This window comes from Apostichopus japonicus, chromosome 17 (assembly GCF_037975245.1).
Source record: "Apostichopus japonicus isolate 1M-3 chromosome 17, ASM3797524v1, whole genome shotgun sequence".
Taxonomy (NCBI): domain Eukaryota; kingdom Metazoa; phylum Echinodermata; class Holothuroidea; order Aspidochirotida; family Stichopodidae; genus Apostichopus; species Apostichopus japonicus.
The window spans coordinates 25386374-25404084 of record NC_092577.1 but is presented as its reverse complement, the minus strand read 5'-3'; the positions used below and the strand labels follow the sequence as shown (position 1 = coordinate 25404084).

Here is a 17711-nt window from a genome sequence, read left to right as displayed (position 1 = left end):
TGTATGATTGTTTGACTTGTTTTCTTCTTCTTAATAATTATTTTATATCTATTATATCTAATGTATTGTATACTCTTATATATAGTATACTCATTGTTATGTACATTTCACACACAGGCAGCAAAATAAGCAAGAAACAGGCCACTCATGCCCTGGATAGGGGATATCATAAAACTCTTTTGGTATTGCCAAGGGCAGTGCACAACTATTTTTGGTATTTTAGAGACTTAATTATATTGCAATGAACCAGGACTATGTATTGTAATAAAAGAAACTACTAGAGCCAATTGCTAATGACCTGTCAACGAAACTATTTATTTTATTATAATCCTTATTGCCAACTGGAGAGGTATACTCCACCATGTTGTGGGACAACATGAATGGGCTGTAAGAGATGGCGTTTCTCCAGCATGCTGCCAACACGGACCTCTGCAAGATGGATCCAGGGAAAAAGAAATCGAGCCGGACTCACCTGCCCACATTGCACTGAGGGATATTGTGCTTGATATGAAATATCCCATACTGCACATAATTCAGGTATTTCCTTTGAATGTTATTACATAGTGTTACAAGTTTTTCATACTGCTTTTTATTTACAGCAGCAATGAATAATGAAATGTATTACTATGGTTTTACTTAAAGGCCAGATATCGTGATTTTTGGTGGGAGGCGTACAATTAATTCACTGCGCATGCGCGGTTATTGGACTACCAAGCTCGGAAACCGTTGCCGAAAAGTTTCGATAGCCTATATGCGTACGATATTGTACATACTGTAGTGTATATATACACTGTGTGTACCCATCTCAGCACTACTAGTACTAGACCTGTATATGCACTCTCAGTATAATTTTTCTGACAGTGTCCGTTATAGCTATGGAGAGTGTTAGAGCGGGTACACCTCCTCCTAAAAGACCAAGAGGAAGACCTCCGAGTGATAATCCTCCAGCGAAACGTGCTTATAGTCTCGATCGGCCAAACATGAGGGCACAAGAATGTACCTTTTAGATTCTTTTCCTTCTTGGGTACAACAAAACAAAGAATTTGAAACTTCATCTGGAGATGGTGAAGCTGGAAAGAAGTCGTCGTTGCCAACCACCTACTGAAACATCACAGCGACAGACTGTGTCGTTTATGTAATAGGTAAGATTCTTTTTCACACATAACCAAATGATTGGGCAAGTGCATTACTGCAAATTTCAAAACAGTAAGCAGTTGTCCCATGAATGATTGGGAGTACATGACAGTACAGTAAAGGTTTGGGCTTTGACCTAGCTTCTGTGACTAGGTTAGGGCACATAGGCTTAGCTAGCTTTATTATGGTCCTAGATAATAGGCTATGCTAGGACCCAAACAACTGCGAAGCTATATCCTATGTGTATATGTATTGAACAACCTGTAGGCTGCAGGAAAGTTGTGTATCTAGGTGATTATTGTAAATAGTGATATAAATTTTCAGGGAATAAATCCTTCTCTATTCAAATATTAAAACTGAATTACACTTGAATTGATACACAGAACTGCGAATATGTTCAGATACAGCTCAAAGGAGCATAATTCATCTGAATGTATACTCGAAAGTAAACCTGTACTGTACTTGAAGAACCAAATTTGAAGGTCTAGGTTAATACTAAGAGACACAGTAGTGCTGGGTACTGTACATTACGGTAGCGGCCACACAAAGCCGAGGTAAATTGCTTTGATGAGTAGGCCTATTCATTATTGGGTGCAGTTTTACCAATTCCACCCTGCACCACCAGACCAATCAAAATATTTAATCCAATAAACACACAACTTCTCACTCGGTACTATTATTAAAAAAAAATTCACCAAGTTTTGCAAAGACATTCAAATTCAGAGAAAAATGGGGAAAATTAAGTTCCTAATACTAAGGAAAGAGTGTCGATTATCACTAATCCAAACCCTAAACACAAATCTAGGCCTATATTCCTTAGAGAACCTAATTCCAACGCTTTTTATTTTACTCTGAACGTGATCAAATAGACGCAATACCTAATCTGTGACATGTTTTGACTGAGAACACTGTGTGGGTGTTAATAGGATGATAATTATTTTGTGATTTTGGAAAACGTGTATGATTCTGTTTTAAGATTGCCCATCATCATCGGGAAGGGTAGCATAAAAAAAATTGGAGAACCCACACTGGGATTAGTTACAGCTGACTGATTCTTTACAATTAGCTTACTGCAATGAGTATCATACACCAATCAAACTATTGACCACAAGTCACTATTCTCACAATGAAGTAATTCCTTCCTGTTGATCGAACACACAATAGACTTGAAACTCTTAACACTTAGCTGTGTGTAAACATGGTAAGATGGGTCTGAATCTGGTATTACATGAGAAAATAAATACTTTGACAATTAAATGTGTGTTCCTGAGAAAAACTGTAGCTATGAGGAAATCATCTCCTAACTAGTGGTGAAAAGTAAACAAGAGGACAATAGCACAGAGTTGTATATGTTATTGCCAGCAAACACTGATTTCAATTGAACAAATTTATCATTGACTGCACAATCTGATAATCAGTGCACTTGACCTGATGGGGGGGGGACTTCTCCCCCACAATAGATTTGTGCCCCCTAAAAAGCAAATTGGATTGGAGAGCATATGAAGGATTTCGAGACTGACAGTTCTAAGGTTGTTGAGTATTAATACACATATCTTTGTCATTCATCACCGATATACAGACAGAGGTCTGTGCCCCACCAGTGTCCCCCTCCCCCCGTCACTCCTCCAAGTGGAAAATCATTGCTACATATGCCACTGCTGGCAATGCGTCCTTTGAAGTTAACATGTCATACTAATATACAATGCACTTTTTTTGGACCATATTGTGACCAAAACATGCCTGTAATAGAGACCTGACCATACAGCTAAAAAACCATTATGTGAGATTTATGAGAGAATTGATAGAAATGTTTATTGTTTGTCACTATGGTTCCGTCCATCAAACTCTTCCTTTGAACTTATATTTCCACAGACCAGATGATGAAGAAACAGCAGAGTCTGAGGTTTTTCATTTCGATACAGGGTCATGTGGCCAAATGCTGCAAGACGAGTCAGTTCATCCACATTCAGAAGAAGCTACCCCATCTGATGAAATTGACTTTGCAAAGTGCATTGTATCTCTTAATGCAGTGAAGAACTTGTTTACAGCACCAATCCCATAGGTACTGCAGTTATTTTTAAGTGGAGCTGTAGTAATGGTCATGTAAGTGTGTTGCATCACAGCCATGCTTTTCAAATATGTTGTCAGGTAATATTCAGTTTCCTTCAGCTGTTGTTTTATCTGGAAATAAGTCCAAAGACTATATATGTTACACCATCTGTAAAAGACGAATGGCGGACTCACCAGAGCAGTTTATTCGAATCTCGGAAGGAGCAGCAATTGTGTGTTGCAGGTGATGGGAGAACAGATTCTCCAGGGCATTGGGCCCAATATTGTACATATAGTTTCATGGACACTAGTGGTTAAAGAATTCTGCATGTAGATGTTGTTGGTAAAAGCACAAACATGGAAAGACTAGCATTCGAAAGAGGGCTACATTATTTAATGGCAAATGTAAATGTTACTGAGGTTGTAACTGATGCCCATGTGCAGACCACAGCACTCATCAAAAATTGTGAGAAATATGAAAATGTAGAGCATAGCATTGATGTATGGCATGGTGCCAAAAATTTTGTTAAGAAGGTCATTGCACTTTCACAAATGAAGGGTAATGAAGACCTACGTCTATGGATACCAGCCATTGGTAATCATTTCTGGCATTGCTCAAGGGAATGTACTGGTGATGTGTTAAAACTTAAGGCATTGTGGTGGTCAATGCTACATCATAAAGTCAATGAGCATGACGGTTCTTTCAATAGATGGATCCATTGGTAAGTGCCATCATGGGAAATAGATCTATTGAAGAGGAATAAACCATGGCTTAAGAAAGATTCTTCACCTCATGCTGCTCTCAGAAATGCCATGACAAACAAACGATTCTTGAATATATTACCATATTACAATAACTTTAAGCATACTGGTAATCTCGAATCGTTTCATAACCATATGTTGATGTATGCTAGTAAACGATGTTCATATTCATTTGAAGGTTATGTAACAAGAATGCTGTTGTTTGCTATTGACCACAATTATCATTCAGACAGAGAATATGCAGCTCCTGAACGGTTGAAGGTAGCCAAGGATTATGGTTACATCCCCCAACTCATGAGAAGAATATTTTCCATGAGAGCCACAACACCAGGGCATCTTTCACAACATGTCTCATTAGCATCAAATAGTCCGCTCCTTCTGCAGTCAAATATAGCGAATGTTCTGAAGCCCAGTATTACTCAATTACTACAGGAGCACAAGTCACGTTTTTACAAAAATTAAACAACTATTGTCATTGTCTTTCCCCCATAAATATATAAGCTTCATATTCTCTGTACATTGATATATTGTTTTGTATTAACCATTCATTGTGATTCTCTAATGCACACATTCATGGTTTACATGGAATTAATATATTCTACATGGGTTGAACATAAACTACAGTACTTGTGTATTGTAAACCTACTGTAGAAGTCAATAACACTGGCATATGGGGTAATGCATTTTATTTGTGCATTGTATGTTCCACCTGGAGTAATTCTTAAAGGGGCTTGTAGAATGACTGTCAACATGTTAACTATTTTGACATTTGAGCCAAACTGAAAACATCTTTCTATATAGCCTCCTTGACCTTGGAATATTGATTCAAAATTGTCAATATAATTTGTGATAAACTTCTGCCTGATTTTTTGGCATCACTTCAATATCACTTCATGGTTTAAACTGTATTTTTTATCTTTTGATTTAAACATTGAATTTAGGAAATGTGTTCTTACTTTTTATCTTAGCAACAGCAACTTTCTTGAATTAAAGTACATTGTCTATGTTGTTTCTATGTCACACCTTGTGGAGTCATCTGTGGGCAAACTTTTTGTTCTATGAGTGTTTGTATCATTTCAAAAATTGAGGCCAAGTCTGGCTTAATCTAGAGGCTAAATATTTAAATTAGCACAAAATTTGTTTAACTATCTTCAGGCCGACATTAGTTGAAATAAGAATGAACACAAAACATTAGTCAAACTGGAGGCCGATATTTGAGGCCAGCTCTGGGCTTATGTTCCATGGGCTCACACAAACCCAGTCAAATGTAGATGAGGCTATATATTTTTTTAGAATGCATAGGCCTTTAAAATACCCTAACCTTTGTATCCAGAGCTATGGCAGTGTAACTTAGTATTGATGAGTCATTCATTGATCCATTTTTTTTATAACATTGCAGCAATGCAGTTGTTGCAGAGTAATACAGATTCATTAATGTATGTAATAGTAACGATCTGTCTTGAGTTATCATTCTTCAGTATTGACTTTTGTAGCTATCACTCAGATAATGCTAGAAACATTTGAGATTTGCTATTTAATAGAGGGGGTTTGAGAAGGTTGGGCAGTTTTTGCAAGATATTTAGAATGACATTGTTGATGTCAATGCACCACCCCAAGGTCCCCCTGCCACCCCCCCCCCCCACTTTAAGAATAATAATAAATATGACAAGGTTTGGTATTTAGTGTCCTCTGAGATATAATAGGGGAATGTACAAGTATATCATGAACCTGCTGGGCCAATCCATGACTAGCCCACTCTTCAAATTTTCCCAGCAATCCTGCCTCCCTCTTTTGTGGTCATGAATTAGTACTTTCTCAAGGTTTGACATGAATGGGACTGTATGGATCGCTGGGTTTTAGTGTCCTCCATGATAATTTAGAGGAAAGCCTGATGCCTACAATATAATTGCTGTCAAATATAGGGGGCTTAGAGTGAAAAGTGGGGCAGCTGTATGCAAGGGAATTAAGTCTAGTACTAACAAGGCAAACCTTCCTTAGTCCTCAAGTTTTAGTAGGAATTAGTACTTTCCCAGTTTTTGGCAGGAACGGTTGGACCTAAATGTATGGATGACTGAGTGTTAGTGTCCTCCCTGATAAATAGAGAAAAACATAAGGCCTTCAACGTAATTGTTTTGGACAGACATGGGTACAACTTTCTATATAGATTTATTTTTCATAAGCCTAGATTAACAAGTGTAAAAACATGCAAACTTGAAAAAGATGGACAGAAGAAAATCTGCTATATTGCATTTTCTCTCCACTGACAATTTGCAGACTTTAAATGTATGAAAATTTGTTCAGTTAAACATGAGGACGATTTCTCACCACCTAAATTTGAAAAAGCTCACTGCTTTTTACTCAAGAGTTCAGTAAATTTTAGCTAAGATGATAACATTTAAAATCAATACTATTAACACACAATCCTAATAAGAGGAATATTCAATATGTAAACCTGTGTGTTAATAAATACGGAGCTGGTTATTACTGCTGACCAAGTTGTTAATGAATCTATAGGTGACTGGTGAAGTTACCTCTTGTTATACTCTTAAGCAGCTCCATACAGTATAATGAGAATGATAGAGGCACATAATCTTCACATCACAGAATAAGGATAATAGCATATTCAGGCAAATCAACATTCATAGTTGCATTTTCAAATAGGTGCAATGTAAAAGGAAAGGAAAAAGATGAAACACCACTGACAGGAAATCTACTCACAAATATTCACAAACACAAAATACCTATGAGATGTAAAGCAATTGCTTCATAGTATGAACAAGATACTTATATGAATTTTTTAAAAGAGATTTCCTATAATGGGAATAGCCTGATTTAAGACTTTTAATGTGCCAGATACAAATATTTCAAATACATAACATATGTATTTTACAAGATATTCCAAGATTGACCTCAATGAAGAAACAAAAACAATGGGGACTATGTAATTGCCAAGGGCATAACAATATAAACAATTCAACATCCAAATAAAGACTTTCAGATTGAAACCCTGTTGAATTTAATATGACATTTGATGTATAACAATTTTAGGACCATCTGCTTACCAGGGCAGTCTACATTAACATTCATCCTGCTATATTACCATGTTTACCTCACATAAGGTTTGGCCTTTAAAAGTAGGGTTATCTTTTACCAAGGAGACAACACACACCTACAATATCATGAACTTGGAGGTTTGAAGTTATGATGTTACCAGCAAGAAATGCAAATCCTATATAACTGGAATATGAGTCACATGTATGCATATCAAGGCATAATATGAAAGTGCAAACTTTATTTCATTTCAAGCAAGAATAGTGTTACATATTGTTAATCTCATAGTTTTAAGTGGATATGAGGTGTTTATGATTATATAATGATGGTAATGATAAGGGGTTTCATTAGGGGTTTAACTGCATATGTCTCTTAGGTAAATCAACCAGTAAATTTAAGGGGAATTGGAAAATGAATTAATTTGGAGCCTGGCAACAATCCACTTGTTTAATCTTGGAGGTTGTCTCCTGCAATAAAACCCCTGTACTGCCCATCTGCTGATGGGAATCTCTGCCTTATTTTCATGACACAACAAGCAGGGATGACCAGTCTGTTGCCACGGCCAAGACGTCCAAACTTCCAGTAAATATAGTTCCTATATATAGTGACGGTTTGATCTGTTTTCTTCGTTGGCCAGTTCATCCTCGCGCACTTGCATGTTGACAGATAAAACTTTTGCATTCAAGCAATTGTCTCTGAATGCTTGAGATTCTGTTGTGCAAGCAGCAATCCTCCTACAACAACACTTGTTTTCAATGATTGTTGGCATTTGACTACATTTGGTACACTTGTACACTTACACCACGGTGGAATCTCTGCAGGCTGGTTTTCTTGTGTAGTTTGTGGTGGAGTGAAATCACTCAAGGCATCTGGCTGTCTTCGAAGAAGCTCCGTTGCAACATCCTTAAACCTCTCTCTGGACAAGCCTTTCACATACCTCTGTTGGTAAACAAAAATGTAACTTTAAATATCACCAGCTAGTGCAATTCACCACAGAGTACACATCACAGAATTTGGATAATATATTGCAAACAATTGGGCTATGTAGGTACCACACGTGAACAATGACCAGAGATACACATTGTTTACTGCAAGCAGTGAAATACAGAGTAAGGGGATCTCATAGGATACTGAAAATAAATGTTTTGTGTTCATTTTTGTTTGCAGCTATTTGAAGATTTATGAATCTTGGCCCTATCTATGCTACTGCAAATAGTACTGTATGTTTCAGTGTGTATTCAAGTACAATACAGGTTTACAATCCTGCACTTTTGTCCATTTTGCATACCAAGTTGCTATGTCATACTGGATAAATTACTCCTTAAAAGACAATATGACTTTCACCAGCAGATCTGGCTTGTTCTATAAATTTTGTTCAGAAGACTGTAAATATGATTCTTACTTGCGAGTACAGTGTGTGAATGTTTAATGTATATTAATGAATATAATTTATTACCTGAATATTCGCTTCATGGCAAATGGAGCCTGCGCTTTCAACCATGGCTTCTTCAACTGACCCTTGAACTTCTTCAGTCCTTCCCTCATCAGATGTGCTTTGAAACCAGGCTACAGTACCTATCGGCATGTAAGAGAAAGTTTTTGGTATGTTGAAGTTTGTTGACATAACACTCGCCTAATTGGGCTTTAATTAACAAGAAAAAAACTAAACGTAAAACCATTTAAAATTTAATGAAATGCATGGTTACGCTTCTGTACGTGTAAGTGTCAAGATGCAATACAACAGTATTAGGGATATCTAAATAACATATCATTACACTACTGATGACTGCAATTAAACCTCATTAAACCCTGTAGAGTGATTGCATAAAAAATGTGTAAGCTGTTCAAGATTAGCAGCTGTTTCAAAGTTATAATCAGTACATACTGTTGTGTTACATGCCTATAGCCTAGGCATATGAAGTATACTTCATACTTCACCGACTAAAATCATTGACAAACTGTAATTTGGGTATGGTCGGCAATCTACTGCAAGGTTACAAATTCAACAATATTGCCTTTAATCCAGCGCAGCTAGTTTTGTGGTCCAAGCACTTAGGCCTATATTATTAAAACACAGTTACGTCAGTCGACAGCCTAATACGAAATTTAGAGGGGAAATGGCATGTCGTTATGCTTACATCACTGGTGCGTGAAAGGATGCCCGTAATTTTCATAATGTCACAGACTACGGCCTCAGGGGTAGCATCGGGGAGTTCCATAACAACTCCCTGGTAGCATAGCCTAGCCAGTCAGTACAACCAGGGAGTTGTTACATAACAACTCCCTGGTACAACTCAAACTCAATTTCCACAGGCTTTGAATCCGTTGGTCACCGTGCATTACTCGTGTACTGCAATATACGACCGTTATACTTACAGGCTACCCTATATGCCAGTACCGATGGCTGAATGAATTGTTTCATAAGCTCAAATTTTAACTTTTAATAGATCTTTCTTTAGTACAAAATTGCAGGGAGTTATGTAGAGACTTTAAGCGTTTGTGAATCAATACACAAACAGTTTAATAACACCTACCTCAAGTGCTTTGATGAGACACGGTCTTTTTTTTCGTGCCACATTTGCAATGATAATTGCAAAACGAACCAAACGATTTACACGGGCATCCAACTCCGGCTCGCCTGGTAGGTTTACCCCGTTGACAAGTGCCACGGCACTTGCAAGACATCGGCTCAGATTCTATTCGAGAATCCAAGAAACTGGAATCTTTGGGTAATAATGCAACGTTTAAACCGTCCTCAGTGAAAAATACTGTTGCTGTTGTACGCTAAGTGATGGTTGAATTCGAACTGATCGTTGTGCTGCATATGTCGTAATGTGCTGTCCTACATATACATATGCACATACATGGTACAGTGTTTCATCAACGGTTTCTCGGTAACGATACGGTTATAGCGCTCAATACGCGATATTTACGGTAAATGGTAATGCCAGGTGCAAATGATGCTGATTAAAGAGAATTTTTTTTAAAGTTTGAAATCAAATGTTCGGTTACAAAAAATCTTCTAATATTTTTGCCTTAATATAAATATTAATTTAACAATTTTAACAGGAAAATCATGAGAAATGAAAAATGTATGTTTTAGTAACTTTTGCCCATGACCCATGTAAAAGGAAAACCATTTCGGTTAGCAATTTTTTCAACCAATCAAAAAATTGAAAATAAAAATACATGGTCGTTTGAGAGACGAAATCTGGCCTTTAAGATTCACAATTATTCATGAACTTATCCCTTATGCTGCCTTTGAGACATACATCAGCCCTAGAAAACTTTCACAGCCATGTGTTTGTTTATGCAGCCAAGCGATTTGCATATGGGCGAGTAACTGTATCTTATGGATGATACTGACTCATGGACATCTATTTAGGTAAATTCTGTGCATCGTGTAATGTTTTGAACCTATGATTCATTTTTATTTCTTTCAGGCCTCTGTCATACAAGGCCAGAAACTTACCAACACCACAAAGGGCGACAGCAAACTGAAAGAGAAGGGGGAACCTGTGTAAGTATAAAACATCAGCAAATGTAGTTTGGCTTCAAAGGAAAGTGCAGAAGAAGCAAAGGGCGACAGCAAACTGAAAGAGAAGGGGGAACCTGTGTAAGTATAAAACATCAGCAAATGTAGTTTGGCTTCAAAGGAAAGTGCAGAAGAAGCATATGAATAGGAGCTGATGAAGGACATATTTAGACGGGGGCTTGATGATGACAAGTCTCAACGAGAGCACATGTTGTTCTTGCCGAGGATGACCCAAGGCGCATCTCTGGCACAATTTGCCCGAGCCAACCTCCATCAGTTGCACAGTTGTTGCAAGCCATCAGAGTAGGATTAGACCAAGATTTACTTTGTAATAAGTGAAAATATATTAATTAGTCTTCCTCGCTTCAGCAAGTAACATTATTTGGGGGCAGTGGGGGAGGGGGGTTGAAGTGATTGAAACCTGCATGTCTCCTACAAATTTGCAGTAATTTAAAAAGTGGTAGGGTGGGGTGGGGGGGTTCTTTTCTCAAAGTCATCAGTAATGCCAATTGAGATAAAACATAATGAATGTACTAGTTTGGAATCAGGTTTGGATTCGAAGAACTATTCCTCTTTTTTTTTTAATTCTTTTTTGTTGTTGTAAAGATCAACAGACTTATTCTAAGCACATGCAACCCCAAAAAAGGAGGACTTAATTGAACTTGTTATGTGTATTCAAGCTTATTAATGTCTATGTTTCAATATAAATTAGCACCTTATATTGGAAGATTTTGCAGATTGAAGTAAGAACAGCAGTGAAAGAAACAGTGTTTATTCAAAGCCCTGAACGGTAAAGTCAAGGAAGACCCAAAAATAGAGAAAAACTGATGACGTCTTTCACAGAAAGAAAATGTAATACAAATAACATGTCTTTAATCTTACATGATAGTGAAAACAAGTCTATATTTGGCAAGAAATACAGACCTGAATACGAGCGAATGATTAAGTGAAGGAAATAGTGACAACATCTAATATTGCTTCAAATTGACATATGGAAAGCTATAGCAATCAATTACTCATACACATACTAAAATGTAACAGTTAACCAACTTCTCTTCTTGAGATATGGCATTAGCGCTAATGGCCATAAGCATAACAATGGGAGTATCTACCCACCGAGTGTTATCAACATTTGACGTGAAACCAACTTTCACTTCTTGGGATATGAACTATTGTCCTGAAAATGACCTTCATGATTAACAAAATGTATTACCTACTCACCAAGGGCCATCTATATGGCCCTTGGTGAGTAGGTAATACATTTTGTCGGACCTCGCCTCCTTCAAGCCTTTATCGAAGATTTTGACCACCTTCCAAGAGGCTACTGGTGCCAGACTGAACAAGTCCAAGACCAAAGGGCTGCGATTTGGGAGGTTGGCGCGGCCAGTCCCTCCCGTTCGATGCTACTTGGTCAGATGTCATGATCAAGGTAAATGGCATCTGGCTAGGTTATGGTGCCCCGGAGGCCACCACTTGGGCCGAGAAGGCTGATCAGGTGGAGGCAAGGCTCGACACATTCAGTCACAGGTGGCTCTCCCTCCCTGGGAAGGTTACAGTTGTAAATAGGTTTATTGTTCCTCTCCTTTGGTATCCTGGTACGGTGATCGCCACACCGGATCATGCCTTGGTGCGACTGGAGAGGATCATTTTTGATTTCATTTGGGGAAAGCGCAAACCAAACCTTGTCAAAAGGACCGTTCTGTATAAGACCCCCTTGAGCGGTGGACTTGGTTTGGTCCACCTACCATCTAAACTGCGCTTTCTCCCCTTGAAAGGTGTTTTTGTTGCTTTTGAAAATCCTTCGTTTCCCTTTGCTTTTTTTCTTAGGTACTGGGGTGGGTTTCTTTTGCGACACCACTGGCCCGGATCATTTTCCAATAACCGGCCAAAGGCGACACGCCCTTCTGGGGTCTATACTCAGATTGGTGACTCTCTTCGTAGAATCAAAGAAGAGGGTGGGCCACATGTTCTGCTGAACGTGGCCCCCTCTGTGTTATACCCACCATTGTTTCGTTCAATGCTCGCGCCTGTGTGCCCGTCGGCTTGCCGGGCCGCCATCTCTCCAGATGTGTGGCGGTCTGTGTGTTGCAAGTCACTAGACAGCCGTCTCAGGGACTTGGCGTGGAGGATTGCACATGGGGTCCTCATCACTAATCATTTTCGCCTAGTCAGGTGGCGATTAGGTGATGGGATTTGTCCCCGTGTGGGCTGTAAAGCCATCGAGACTATGCAACACCTTTTGCTGGAGTGTCCCTTTGTCCGGTTGGGGTGGGATTGGTTTCACGCCTTCGTTATTAGTATTGTTGGTTGCACACAGTGGGCCATTAGTAGTGATTTTGTTTTGTATGGTTTGTTGCCCCCTGTGTGCCCAACCTGGGTTAGGGATCCGCTGTTGTTTGCCGCTGTCATCAGGAGACACATCTGGAACAGCAGATGCCGCCTAGTCTTCGATGGGGACGTCTGGAGGGCAGAGGATGTTGTCCCCCTCGTGCAAAGTGACATCAGGTTGCGCATGGAGGCGGACCATGCACGGCTTCCCGACACTGCCTTCCGTAGACGCTGGAGCAAACCTGTCGTCTACTATCGGGACGGCGTTCCCCGGATGAAATTTGGAGTGAGTCAGTTGGTAGGTGTGGGGGCTGTGTGGTCGTTACATATTATAGGTTGGTTTAATTTTTCTCTTTGTGGTTTGGGGTTGGCTTTTTGGGGCCTGTTTGTAGTGTTTTATTTGTTTTGCTTCTGTTGGCCTTTGGGTCCGTGCCCTTTTCACGTCATGTTAAACGCTGCGTTAGTGAGAGATTGATGGGTTTCAGTTGTTGCTTTACAGACTGGGTTTCTTTTTGGTTTTGTTGACCTTTGGTCCGTGTCCGTTTCTTAGCACGTAAAAAGCACGAAACACAGCCAAAACTACAATAAACAAACCACAAACTATTGAAAGGCCAACGTAAAAAAACACAAATGTGTGGGCAACGAAAAGTGGAGAGCAGCCGAAAACACGTCCGCACTCCACGAAAGTCAAACAGTCAGTAAATAAGTTCTTTGCACGACTCCAACAGCTGTCCAGCATGGCATCCTCCCGCACAACACCTTATCATCCCTAGGGTAATGGTTAAGTAAAGAGATTTAACCGAACCCTCCTCCAGATGTTGCGATCACTTCCTGAGGAACAAAAGTTGAGATGGAAAGACTCACTGAAAAAGTAGTCCATGCTTATAACTGCACGAAACATGAGTGAACGGGTTATTCACCTTTTCTCCTTCTCTTTGGACGATCCCCAAGACTGCCGATTGATTTGGCGTTTTCCCTGAATTCATCAACTCAAGGAGTTCCCTCAAGCTACCCAGAGATTGTCAAGCAATGGCAGGAACAGATGACTGAAGCTTACTCATTGGCATCACATAATGTGGAGAAGGTTCAGTTCAGTGGAGTTCAGTTCAGTGGAGTTCTCGTGGAGTGCGGACGTGTTTTCGGCTGCTCTCCACCTTTCGTTGACCACACCTTTATTGTGTTTTTACGTTGGCCCTTCATTAGTTTACAGTTTGTTTTAGTGTAGTTTGTGTGTTTTGGGTTTGTTTTGGTTTGTGTATAGGTGCGTGGCTTTGCCACACCCCTAGCTGTCATGGCGGCTCGCCGTGACAGCAAAATCGTATTGTTGATTTTTCGGGGGAGGCTAAGGTTGTCCCCGTACAAGTTTTTTTCACTTTTGCGTTCTGTTGGTTTAAAGGTCCCTGGAGAGGTTGACGCGCTTCAGCGTAAACCTCTCCGGGGTATGAATTGATTTGATGTACGGTTTACCTCGGAGGCTGCCCGCGTCCGAGGCGTCCATGTGTTGGAGGGAGTTGAGGGACTGAAGGTCACACCGTATGACAGTTCGGTGTGGGTGACAGTCCTCCATCTCCCTCTGGACATGTCTGAACAGGTTGTTGTGCGGACACTGGGGCGTTTTGGGAAAGTGACCGGCTACGAGGAGCCGGAATTCCTTGAATGTATGGGTGTCAAGACCGGGACTAGACGAGTTAGAGTTGAACTCAAGTCCGATATCCCCTCTACCTTGTGGGCTAATGGGCACAGGGCCCACATTGCATACCCGGGCCAGCCTCGCACTTGTTGGAGGTGTGGGCTGGAAGGGCATGAGGCCAGGTTGTGCCCGAACAAGCGGTGTAGCCGCTGTTTACAGGTTGGGCATACCCTGGCCGAGTGTAAAGGGGATATCGTTTGCAACTCGTGTGGGAAAACGGGCCATCTCGCTCGTTTATGCCCAGACCGCTCATACGCCGCGAGAGTGGCTACGGGCGTGGTTGAAGCGGTCTCTGTCCCGGCCTCTGACACCGTACCACATGATGCTCCTGTCATCGCCCCAGTGTCCGACACTAGCGCCCCGATGGAGGCTTTGTTCCCCCTTTCGTGTCCGACCTCTCCCCTGATCGAACTTGCCGAGACTGCCAGCCTGCCCACTCAGGCGGAGATGGTACTAGCGGAGTGGCACGCGGCGCAGGATGCCGCTTGTACTGGTTCACCGGTAGCTACGCCCGCTATCGGTGTTACTAGTCGGGCCCCGAGTCAACCGGCCCAAGAGACATTAAGTGGCCCAGATTCTGACTCGCTAATGGAGGACTGCACTACAGCCTTATTAGTTGTGGCTAAGGAGTCCTCCGATTGGTTTGATGAGACTAAACAGGCCACTGATCTCATTGACTCGAGTGGCCCTTCCACCCTACCCGCAGCCGCTTCCGCTATACCGGACACGATGGTCGCTAGTGGACCTCCTGTTCCTGACAGGGAGGTCCACTCGATCAAGGTTGACGAGGAGTTAAGAACTCTGCTCCCTCGTAAGAAAAGGGGCAATACTGTTAGGGGCTTGAAAAGACCCGTATTGGGAAAATTTCGCAGGTAATGCGCAAGCCTGTCGTCTGCTATCGGGACGGCGTACCCCGGATGCATTTTGGAGTTAGTTACTCGTTATGTGTGGGGTGGGGGGTTTGTGTGGTCCTTACATAATATGGGTTGGGGGTTTTCTGTTTGTGGTTTGGTGTTGGCTTTTCGGGGCTGGTTTGTGGAGCTTTATTGTTTTGGTTCTGTTAGCCTTTGGGTCCGTGTCCTTTTCACGTCACGTTAAACGCTATATTTTATACATTTGTGGGTTAGTGAGAGATTTCTGTTTGTGGGTTTTCAGTTGGGTTTTTGGTGGTTGTTAAACAGACTGGGATTGTTTTTGGTTTTGTTGACCTTTGGTCCGTGTCCGTTTCTTTGCACGTAAAAAGCACACATGTGGAGAAGGCAGCTGCCTCAAGTAAGAAATAATATGACAAGAGGGCAAGGGCCACTGTCCTGCAACCAGTACTGTTACGGAATATGGGAGCACATGAAGGCCCAGGCAAGCTCAGGCCCTATTGGAAGGAGCAACCATATATTGTGATAGAAAGGAAGGGCGAGTTACCAGATCCAGAGAGAAGAACAACTCTGGAAAGTCAAGAGTAGTCCATAGAACCCTGCTACTCCCATGCGACTATCTTGCAAGAGATGAGATCTTACCCTTGGGTTTACGAGGTAAGTCTGGAATTGTGGAAGACGCTGTTCTTGTCCCTATCACTGAGGTTCTGAATGAAGACATTCAACCAGAAGTCCCAATAGACTTTAGATGAGAACGTGGATCTGGAGCAGCCAGATGTGCCAGGGGAAGATTGCCCAAGACAACTTGATCAGCAGGATGAGAACGATGAGAACAACCAGGAGGAACTGACGTGTATACCATGCAATACCACTTCTGGATGTCCAGGACACTGTCCCATCCAGTCTGATCAGGGGTCTGGGGTCCCTTTGCTCACCATGAGTAGTAACAGCGAAAATGAGCATAGGTATCCTGTTCGGCAGAGGGCACGGCACCCCCATGGGTGTGGAGTATGATAGATTGGGTTCACCAACATTTCAGGGATAAATTCTGAAAGTCAGCGATACTATGTTTCAGGGATAGTTTTCCTACTTTTAGAGTACCCGCCCTTGTAGTATTCAGTGTTGATTTCAGGTGAGATTAGTTGGTCTTGCTTGGTTTGATTACGGTGGATTGAGACATTGTTTTTGTATTAAACCACAACTTGATTCATTTGTTGGGGACAACATTCTCTTCGGGAGGGGAGTGTGCAGGGGCACAAACCGTCATTGTTATTCGGCGCCCCCTTTTTTTCTGGTTTCTTTGCCGATGGGTTGAGAAGTTATTCATGTACCACCCATGCTTTCTTATCAAGCCATTGCATATACCAACAACAACTGTCGTGTACTTTCTCCGCCCATATCTTTTTAATCAGGTATGTTTATGTTGTTTCCAGTTCAGTGGTAATAATAAGAAAGATGTAGGGACTTGCTAGGGAATAAATCAAGACTCGTGATGTGTTTAGGGTTGGCTACCCTTACACAAATTGATAGTACCCTTTACATGCATGCGTATTTTTGAGCATGTTTTTTGCGCGGGGTTTGAAACAATACATGTATGAAAATGCCCTTCTTACATGCACTATGGCATGCGTGAAGCATGTATTTGAAAAATACATGCATGTAAATGAGCTACGTTACATGCTCCAGAAAATACATGTTTAAAGCATGTATTACTCAATGTTTCATACATGTACATGCTTAAAGCATGTTTTTTGCGAGGGGTTTGAAACAATACATGTATGAAATGCCCTCACGTGCACTATGGCATGCGTGAAGCATATATTTGAAATGTTTCATACATGTACATGCTTGAAGCATTTTTTTTTTGTGTCGGATTTTAAACAATTCATGCTTGAAGCATGTTTTTAAATCCATTGCATGCACTAATGCAAAGGAAATGAGGACATGTTTTTAAACATTATAGTTTTGGTTGCTTTGTGTGACAAATACATGCTGTAAACATGTTTTTAAATTTTGATGTAATGACACACTTTTAGAAACAAATATTGAATGTTACATTGAAAGTTAATTGATTGAAATACTAATTACATGGCTGTATATGGATGACGACAACTGATTTGTGTGTTAATAGTATTTGTAGAAAAATCCGTGAAAATCCAAGGATTGAATTGTGACAAGTTTTTGGCAGGATCTGCAGCAAGATTGCAAATTTATGCATAAAATAAGTCTCGCAAATGAGGCAATGCTTAGAAATAAGGTAACATTAAATCAAATACTGGTTAAGAATAGA

The 17711-nt window shown here is 40.7% G+C and overlaps 2 long non-coding RNA genes across 2 annotated transcripts; one reads left to right on the top strand and one right to left on the bottom strand.

The window, feature by feature from the left end:
* Window positions 1–7: 7 nt before the first annotated feature.
* LOC139985078 (uncharacterized) lies at window positions 8–5529 on the top strand. The gene is made up of 3 exons (XR_011799278.1): window positions 8–537; window positions 862–1142; window positions 3007–5529. It is a non-coding gene; the product is annotated as an uncharacterized lncRNA (long non-coding RNA).
* A 98-nt stretch (window positions 5530–5627) lies between these two features.
* LOC139985077 (uncharacterized) lies at window positions 5628–9934 on the bottom strand. The gene is made up of 3 exons (XR_011799276.1): window positions 9531–9934; window positions 8453–8571; window positions 5628–7935 (listed from the first exon to the last, which is right to left on the bottom strand). It is a non-coding gene; the product is annotated as an uncharacterized lncRNA (long non-coding RNA).
* Window positions 9935–17711: the final 7777 nt, after the last annotated feature.